Source organism: Apium graveolens, unplaced genomic scaffold, assembly GCF_009905375.1.
Source record: "Apium graveolens cultivar Ventura unplaced genomic scaffold, ASM990537v1 ctg1623, whole genome shotgun sequence".
Classification (NCBI taxonomy): Eukaryota; Viridiplantae; Streptophyta; class Magnoliopsida; order Apiales; family Apiaceae; genus Apium; species Apium graveolens.
This window is the reverse complement of record NW_027417332.1, coordinates 57,525-64,568: the sequence shown is the minus strand read 5'-3', so window position 1 is coordinate 64,568 and position 7,044 is coordinate 57,525. Positions and strand designations below refer to the sequence as shown.

Genomic DNA, 7,044 nt, shown 5'->3' with positions numbered 1-7,044 from the left:
CAAGATCATACTCTCTATCAACCAATGACAAATATTCAAAAGTTTGACAAATCTATCATATAAATCATTCAATGACTCATTAGTCTTTGAGTCAAAGTGTTCATACTCTTGAGTGAGTATTGTCTTCCTGTTCTTCTTAATTGTGTCAGTTCCCTGACATCTTGTTTCCAGAGCATCTCATATCTCCTTAGCAGTCTTGCAGTTGATTACCCTGTTTGACATTACATTATCAATGGCACTATGCAGTAAGTGTCGTACCTTAGCATCCTTAGCAATTGATGCTATGTCTTCAGCAGTATAATCACTCTTCTCCTTTGGTACGGTCATTGCTGCTTCACCTGCAACTGCAACAGCGAGTTTGGTTGGTTTGTGAGGACCTTCCTTGATTCTATCCAGGTATTCTGGATCTGTTGCTTCCAGGAACATGGTCATCCTTACCTTCCATATGGGATATTCAGATGGTCTCAGTATGGGGACTCTGATGGTCTCATACCGACTCTGAATTAGTGTCTTTGGTGGTTCCTCAGTTGTGGTAGGCTTAGTTGGAGTTTCTGTGTCCGACATGATTGTGTTTGGATCTTTAACTGTATGTAAATTAACAGATATGTTCTGATACCAATTGTTAGGTCACACACACACTGTAGAGGGGGTGAATACAGTGTATAGTACACTCAAATCGAACTTTAAGAACTTAAGTAACAGAAAACAAACTTTATTGAAACAATAAACTCTGTTACAGTATGGAACTGTTACCTCTCAGTGATGAACAAATATCACGAGAGCTGCTAGGGTTATGTAGAATAATAACTTCGATAATGATAACACTTATAGTGTAAACCCTATGCCTGTGTTATATATTACATAGTTACAAGATAATCGCTAATTGATATGGAATATAATTCTGCTTCCTAAAATATATCAATCAGATATCTTTTCTTCCAAGTATTCCATTCTTCACGGAATTCCTTCTTCATGCATATCTCTCTTTATGTTTATCTCAATCTTCTTTCCTTTAATCAGCTACTGTCCTTATCTGATTGTCCTTCAGCACTTAAGTTCTGATATCTATCTTCTGATGATTATCTCCTGATAATATAAGTACTGATATCCTTAAGTCCTGACTTCCAGTATAAGTACTGATCAACAGTTAAGTACTGATTTATCCTGTTCACGTAAGATCTGAAAGCTAAACATAAAACACATTAGCCATGACATTATCAAATATATCTAACACATTCAGTCAAGCATCCTTCATCCGGCTATTCAAGCTAACACTTTTGAAATCAAGCCGGGCACTCACTACACCATATCTGGCTTGTAGCAACATTTTTTTTGGTATTACAAACAAAAATGTTACCTAAACTCATTAAAATTTGATTTGAGATAACATTTTCTGTTTGTGTTACAATAGCGAATACTAGATGTTACCATAGACATGATAAAATTGTTATTGTAACACTGAAGATAGTGTTAGCATTGATATTATAATTAGTGTTACCATATAACTAAATATTTTGGCAGAATATCAATTTTGGCCAAATTTTAACCAAATTTTGGGAGGTCCAGAAAATGAAATTTGACCCGCTCAATTTTCCTAAAATAAAATAAAATAGGCCATATACACCCTCTCAAGAACTCATCTCACTTAAAACTCTCAAGCATTCTTCTTCAACATCTCTTGGAAATTATAGGGTTCAAAATTAGCGTTCTCAGTTGGGTCAGAGCTTGGAGCTTGAAGATTAGGGTATTAATTAGGGTTCTCAGTCGGGTTAGAACCTGGATCTTAAAGCTTGGAGATTAGTGTTTATGTTTGTAGAAATTGGGGCTTTTTTTCTTGTAGTAATTTGGGGCTTTCTTCAGGTACGCTCCAATTTTCTTCAGTTCCACATTCAAGTAGGTATTTCTTGAATTAAATCTTGAATTTATTGAATTAATTTTTGTTGTACTTGTCAAGTTACGAACTAAAGCAATGTGCCTGACAACTAATAAGGGATTTTGATGTGTATTATGTATATCATTCTTCGATTAGTACACTTAATCTCTCAAAAGCCCATTTTTCGGATTATGGGATTACAGAGTAAACTACTAGTAGCCTGTCTTTAAGGCCGTACTCAACCTTAGTTTCCAAATTATGTATTGAAAATACCGGGGTTGGAGACTCAGTCAAATAAACAATGATATGAAATCATGTCCATTTTAATACTTGACTCGTCTAAAACCTTGAACTGTAAAGAATAGGCTTGATAACTATTATTTTTTGACAGAAAGCTTGCAGTTGTGATAATATAACTAATATTTATTAGCTTCTGAGTAAGCATATGTAGCTAATACAGTGAAAGAAAAAATGATTAGGAAAAGGAGCAACATATACCTGGTGACATCAAGCTCCTCATCTGATTCCACATCTGCTTCAATTCATAGGGTAAGAATTATACTGTTCTCAAAACTGCATTATATCCAGAATTGTCTATAACAGACCGATTATTTTACAGGAAATCAATGACTCTCTTGCAATGAATCAAACTGTAGCTAAAGGTGAACACCAGCTCCTCGAGGGAGAATGGAACATGATATGGAGTTTGTGGATATGGAGTTTGTTGATGACCTCTTATTAGCTTTGTAGAGCTACACCGATTAATGGTAACTATAGTTCATATAAACCTATATTCATCAGGAATTTATTGGATATATGTACTTAATGTGTTTGCATTAAAATTTGGGCAAGTAGGTGACAGATCTTCCTGTATCCAAGAAACCGTTTTCTGCGGTGTGACATAATAATAGTACCTAATTGAGATAGCATATATCTATTTTCTTGTCGTTACTATCATGCTCTAGACTATAGACATGCTCTTGATTTGCCTTTTGATCTGAATGTCTCTGCAGGGAGGTCTACAGCAGGTATCATGGTTCCAGTTTGTTCCCTCATGAATCTGGTCTCAAGTCCTTGCCTGATCGAACGTCTGCTTTTGTAATTGGTAATTATTAATTTGATTTTTGTCAAGTTGATTGACATGGAACATATCTACATTTTGATAGTAGAAAGCGGACATAAAAGATGTTGATACGCTAGTGGTTCTGTCATCCCCATCAATAGTTGCAGAAGGAAGGATTTCTTAGTGCTTGGACCAATGTTTTGTTGGACCTCGGGACCCTTCGCAGGGTATTCATAACCCTGGTAAATTTCTTAAAAATTTGACTAAGGGTCCTCCACTCTATTTTTATTCTTTTGTTTTCACTTATATTTCAATTATACTTTATGGCAATAAGGTATCTAGTCACTTGCTTTTTGCTTACGATATATATACGATGAAAAGCTGAAGCTTTGGCTTTTTCTACCGGGACGTCACTCAACTGTTGTTGAGAAGGCTCAAGCTGCTGTATCTAGATTAAGAGGTAGAAATACTTTTCCTTGCTAGTGAATCTATTGCCGGAATGCTACATGTCATGTTGGTATTGGTTGTGTTGAAGCCCTTATTGTTGGTACCTTTTTTTTTATAAAATTCTTGTACTCTAGTTGTCTATTCAGTATTCGCCGATCATTGACTTTGACTGTATATTTGTCCCTACTGTTGATAGTTCTGACATCTGGACTTTGTTGGGCTCCTGGGGACTTTGAAGAGGTTTCGATGCGCTGTTTCAAGCTTTAAGAAATTTTATTGAAAGGTTATAATTTTTGTCTTTATAAATTTATTTTATCAGAGAACTTCAAAGGGTTCTAAGCTGACATCGATTTTTTCATCCAAGTCGACATTTACTTCATAAATGACAGGGCACTTGCAGGCCTTTCGTATGTTAGATTCAGGGATGTGTTTTCAAGATATCATCCCTTTTCACAGAGTGAAGAAACTATTCAGGTTTAAATTATAGTCCAGTTTTTTTCCTTGCCAATTTATTCTCAATTCTTTAAACCGTGTTTCAATATGTCAATCTGGTAATTTCAGTGGTCGTTTAGAACATTAAGTCAATCATATATGTTACTAGCATTCCAACCATAATTATATTATATAAAAGGATTGATCTTATGTTGGGGACAGTTGCCAATTTGTCTTTTCACCTTTATACATGATTTTTTCGGGGCCAGAGGATAATTGATGATGAATCAGAAAAGGTCAAGGGTTTTTCTTTGGACCACAGTTTGGCACCATATAGGGAAAGATTAAAGATCTTGGGTCGAATAACAAATATGGAGGACATTAACTTGAGTGCAGCTGAAAAGAAGCTTATGAATGCTTACAATGAAAAGCCTGTACTTTCGCGTCCTCAACATAAGTTTTACTCGGTAAAGTTTTTTTAGTATTTTCCATTTGTAGTCTGCTTGAATAGAAACAATGTGCTATACTTATCCTATATTACTAACAAAGCAAATATTTTAGTCTATTGGTTTGGACATAGAATGTGTTAAAAAAACAGTATAAAGAATGTGTTTGCTGCCCTGTTTTTTATTCCTTTGTATAATATTATTTAATACTAGAATGCTGCATAGTGCATATTGAAAGTGAATTGATGAATGTGTACTTGGTAAGCTACCTCAACTATGTAATTGCAGCGGCTGACATGGAGACAGGCCCAGTTCCTTTGTACTATTTATTTAACAATTCATTTTCGAAATCTAGAACAATTTTATGAGTCATGCCATTCTCGTGATTCTTGCATTGGATTTTTCTGAAATATTTCAATTACTAAATGTACATTCTCTGCATCATTCCTCATTTTCCATATTCATATATGATAATGTAATAGTTAGTAATTAAAGACACATGCATCTTCTTACACTTGCATCAATCTAGATGCAAATTAGCTCAAATTTGTTAATTAGAAAATATTACTGCAGTGTGATAGATATTCAAACAAGTTGGAGCTATCTTGATTTTTAGATTATTTCACTCATTAATTTACTACAAAATCACTACCTTTTTTATGGTCTTTAACAGCTTCAGATTAATGGAACGAATCAAGGAGTCCATGCTTTTATTGTTCAAATTAGAGATGTAGATGGCAACATTAATCCCGTTAATCCTACGACTGCTTCTGACTGCTACTAAAAGAATTATGCCTTGCATAGCCGATGAAGAAGAAAAAATATGAGTGGTAAGTCAATGGATGTCCATAAGATTTTTTACTTTTCATTTAAAGAAGTGAATGTCCCAGTTCTCTTTTTGTTTGGTCTCTCTCCTGCATTCCTGTATTTTTTTTGTGCAACATCTGTTTTTACAGATGCTTATTTTATTAAATTTTATTAATCTTCATCAGGTTGTTCATCAAACTAATGAAGAACTTTGCACTATAAAGGCTGTTCCAGTAGAGCTTTGATCAGTCCATCAAGGAGAAAGTACGATGATGTGGTCCACTGCACAACAGGTGTTAGTTCGTCTACTTTTAACAATATCTTGAGCTCAAAGGGAAGAGTAGTGGATATTAGTGCAAGTGCATTGGTCACATTCGCAATGAAGAAACTTACATGCTCAAAGAAACAATTGATTTGTATTTCATAAACATTAAGGGCGTGTATAAAACTCCTCCCACACATATGTGACTTGGAACTTTATATTGTGTTGAACTTAAACTTTATTTTGAGTTTTTAATTAAATGTATTTAAGTTTTTAATGTTCCAAGTGTGACCGATTGATATATTTATGTTAGTAAAAATTGAAAAAAATGTTACAATAAATATCAGAGTGTTAAAAAAGAATGTTACAATAAGATCTAAAAATGTTACCAAAAGATTGAATTAAGTGTTACAATAGTAAATATTGTGTTACAAAAGAGTCTATTCCAACATATTTTTTGTGTTACTAAAGGGTCAGGTGTGTTGCAACAGAAATGTGGTTACATCTTAACTTGGTACCATAAAAATAGAAAATGTAACTATAGGTATTTTATTGTAACACATTGAGAGGTTACCAAAATTTCAAAAAGTGTAATCGTAGACATCTATTGTAGCAGTGGCAAATCCAACACCCCCAAATTCTCAAAAAATGTAATCATAGTCCATTTTTTTGCTTTAGGTAACACTTTTTGGCCATTTTAACACTTTTTTTTGGTGTTGCTACAGGTCAAATATGGTGTAGTGACAATTCAGATGGTGCAAAATTCTGTTTCTTTTGGAGGTGCTGCGACTGAAGACCCCACCATGCATATCAGGAATTTTGTCGAGATCTGTAGTACTTTCAAATATAATTGTGTTACTGATGAGGCTATCAAGCTGAGGCTTTTCCCATTCTCTCTGAGAAATAAAGCTAAGGACTGGTTACATTCTGAACCAGTTGGGTCCATTACTACTTGGCAAGATCTTGCGCAAAAGTTTCTGGTGAAATTCTATGAGGAGTGCTCTTACTCAGTTTGCCCAGCAACCAACATAATCTATGTGCGAAGCTTGGGAGCGCTACAAGGAGATGCTGAGAAAGTGTCCACATCATGGTATGCCTGACTGGATGGTGATCACTGGTTTTTATAATGGTTTGGGGGCCCAATCTCGGCCCATGCTCGATGCAGCAGCTGGAGGCGCCTTGTGGGCCAAAAGCTATACTGAAGCTTATAATCTTATTGAAACTATGGCTACAAATGAGCATCAAAACCCCACTCAAAGGATGATGTCTGGGAAGGTAGCAGGTATTCTGAAAGTCGATGCAGCTACTAGCTATTGCAGCGCAGCTCCACGCGTTGTCTTTGAAGGTCGATTCTTTAGCCAACTATGGAGTCAATCAGATAGTTATGGTCTGTGAGCTTTGTGCAGGTTCTCATGCTACGGATCAGTGTTCTCTTGTTAATGAATCTGTTCAGTATGTGAACAATTATCAGTGACCGCAGCAGCCTGTGCCAGCTACTTATCATCCTAACAACAAAAATTATCCCAATTTCAGCTGGAGCAATAATCAGAATGCTATTCAGCAACCATATCAATAAGGCGTAAGTAAACAGTTTAATCCACCTGGATTCCAGCAACCACAACATTACGCTTAAAGGCAATTATATCCTCAACAAGGAGGTGCTGCTCCACCTTCTAGTGCTGATTTCGAGGAGCTCAAGCTGTTGTGCAAAAGT

General features: G+C 35.4%; 2 long non-coding RNA genes across 3 annotated transcripts; both read left to right on the top strand.

The window, feature by feature from the left end:
• Nucleotides 1-1,587: 1,587 nt before the first annotated feature.
• Nucleotides 1,588-3,051, top strand: LOC141699997 (uncharacterized). Of its 2 annotated transcripts, XR_012566200.1 has the most exons (5): nucleotides 1,588-1,860; nucleotides 2,353-2,422; nucleotides 2,493-2,640; nucleotides 2,887-2,901; nucleotides 3,040-3,051. It is a non-coding gene; the product is annotated as an uncharacterized LOC141699997 (long non-coding RNA). The 2 variants fall into 2 exon arrangements; XR_012566199.1 differs by lacking the exon at nucleotides 3,040-3,051 and having other exon boundaries at nucleotides 1,589-1,860; nucleotides 2,887-2,944.
• Nucleotides 3,052-4,147: 1,096 nt separating this feature from the next.
• LOC141699995 (uncharacterized) lies at nucleotides 4,148-5,607 on the top strand. The gene is made up of 3 exons (XR_012566193.1): nucleotides 4,148-4,282; nucleotides 4,935-5,091; nucleotides 5,254-5,607. It is a non-coding gene; the product is annotated as an uncharacterized LOC141699995 (long non-coding RNA).
• Nucleotides 5,608-7,044: the final 1,437 nt, after the last annotated feature.